Source organism: Otolemur garnettii, unplaced genomic scaffold (genome assembly GCF_000181295.1).
Source record: "Otolemur garnettii isolate 467f Iridium unplaced genomic scaffold, OtoGar3 scaffold00031, whole genome shotgun sequence".
NCBI lineage: Eukaryota > Metazoa > Chordata > Mammalia > Primates > Galagidae > Otolemur > Otolemur garnettii.
Window position 1 is genome coordinate 12,122,671 of NW_003852426.1, and position 2,119 is coordinate 12,124,789.

General features: G+C 46.3%; 1 long non-coding RNA gene across 1 annotated transcript in view; it reads right to left on the reverse strand.

Annotated features, from left to right (window-relative positions):
* Positions 1 to 201: 201 nt before the first annotated feature.
* LOC105886930 overlaps positions 202 to 2,119 on the reverse strand; it is a 21,047-nt gene continuing 19,129 nt past the window's right edge. The window contains exon 2 of the long non-coding RNA XR_001161257.1: positions 202 to 532. This is a non-coding gene — a long non-coding RNA (uncharacterized LOC105886930). The remainder of the gene's footprint in view (positions 533 to 2,119) is intronic.

Sequence of the window (2,119 nt, forward strand, 5' to 3'; positions counted from 1 at the left end):
CCCCCCGCCCCATCCCAGCAGAGGGGCAACACCTTGACCCTTGTCCTCACCTGCAGGAGGATGGCAGAAATGACCAAGACCTTTAGGGTCTAGCAGCTGCACTTCCACTCTCCCCACCCGGGGGAGACCCTGGCAAGAGTTGGGGAGTCACTCACCCACAACAAACAGTTAAAAGGAAGAAAGCGGGTCTGGCGATATCAATGCACTTTGATAACAATAAACTCTGCTTTTAATTTATGCTAATGTGTAGGGCTGTGGTGACAGTAAGAACTAAATTACAGAGTGGCTTTCGAGATGGTAATTATCCCTCCATTTTTCGCTGCTCTGGAAGATGGACACACAATTATGCTCTCTTGCTGTATATTAATACAGATTCTTGACATCTTCAGCAGACCTGGAGCTGTCATCGAGCTTTTTGTCTCCTTTAATTGAAAATTAATGGTTACTGGGTTGCCACGGAAACAGAGGCCACGGACGCCAATGGCGCTCACGTCTCATGGCGGGACTGGCGGCGTCAGGAGTCCGGAATGACCTTGAAAGTTAAAAGAAAAAAAAAACTTAAAAAAGAAGAGGAGAGGAGGGGAGAGGAAGACAGGAGGGTGGGAGAGTGTATGTCAGAGCTGGGAAAGAGACAGAGAAAGAAGAGAAGGAAAAGAGAGAAAGGAGGAAAGAGGGAGAGAAAAGAAAAGTAAAAGAAGAGATTAGAAATCAAAAAGAAAAGAGACAATTCCAAGAGGTTGGGGACATGGGTACTGGAGAGGGGAAAATTAAATTAGTAAGTTTTACCTCTTAGCTTTTGACTCTTACCTCTTTCTTTCTTTTTTAAAGATTCCACTTGAAAACCCAGAACTGAGTTTTGGCTCCAAAATGTTCATGATTTATAAATCTGTATTAGTAATAATGTCAGCATTTGCCTAAAGCCCGCCCCTCCCCAGGAAGAAACAAAGGCTCCTGGACCCATGGGAGGTGGCAGGCAGAGCAGGGGCAGAGGTGAGGTGTGCTTCCCAGGGCCCACGTGGACTGTGCTGTCTGAAGTGGGGGCCAGGGAGGGGGCTGCTGAGTGGGGAGCCAAGAGCTGTCCCATATTGCTCCACAGTCATGGGCAGGTGAAAGGACTCTGTGGGCTGGGCCTTCAGCTAGAAGACACAACAAAGGAGTCAGAGAAGGGGGTAAAGGAGGGTCCTGGCAGGGGAGACAAGGGTTGGTTCTCCTGGGAAGATAAGAGATAAAGGGGGGGGCAGTTCAGTGACCCCCTGGGATGGCTAGTGGTTCTGGCCTTGGTAATGGTTTTTCCTAGAAGTTGGCAGGCCCAGCATGGGGGCACTGAGGAGCCCTGAGTGTTGTAGCAGGGAAGATGGGCTCCTTCAGCATCAGCCCCACCATCCCAGTTCCTCAGTTGCTCCAGATATGCAATTCAATTCAGTAATTACTGGATGCCTATAATGAACTAGGAACCAAGCTAGGTAGGCTCTGGGGTCACAAAAACACATCACACAGACCCCTTTCTACACAGACCCTGCCTAGAAAGTTTCAAAATCGGAGCTGGGTATAGATAGACATAAAGAAAAACAATTGCAAATTTAGCTACTCCCTCAAAGGTTTCTCTCCAAGGGTGTTTGTCACAGTGCTGTTTATAATAGCAAAAATCTAGGGGACGGATAACCAACCAACAAGTGAGGACTGACAAAACGATATGCCTCATAATACACCCAAGATACGGAGCACTGTGCAGTCGTTTTAAATTATGCTGAAGAATATTTAATGACCTGGGAGAAAGAGTTTCAATATTTTGTTTAATGAAAAAATCCATTTACAAAGTGGTGACATGTTCATGATTCCATGATCCTGTTTCTAAATTGTTTAAGACATGTGTACATTAAATGTGTCAGGCTGTAATAAGAAGTTACATATGTATATGTAAATGTCTGAGTGTGTGATGTATGTGGATGAATACTTGTGAATATGTGTATGAATGTGCATGTGTATATGAGTGTGTGTGAGTGTATATGGGAGTGAACTTTAAAAACACTAGGAGATTGGCTCGGCGCCTATAGCTCAACCGGCTAAGGCGCCAGCCTCGTACACCTAAGGTGGCGGGTTCGAATCCCCAGCCCGGACC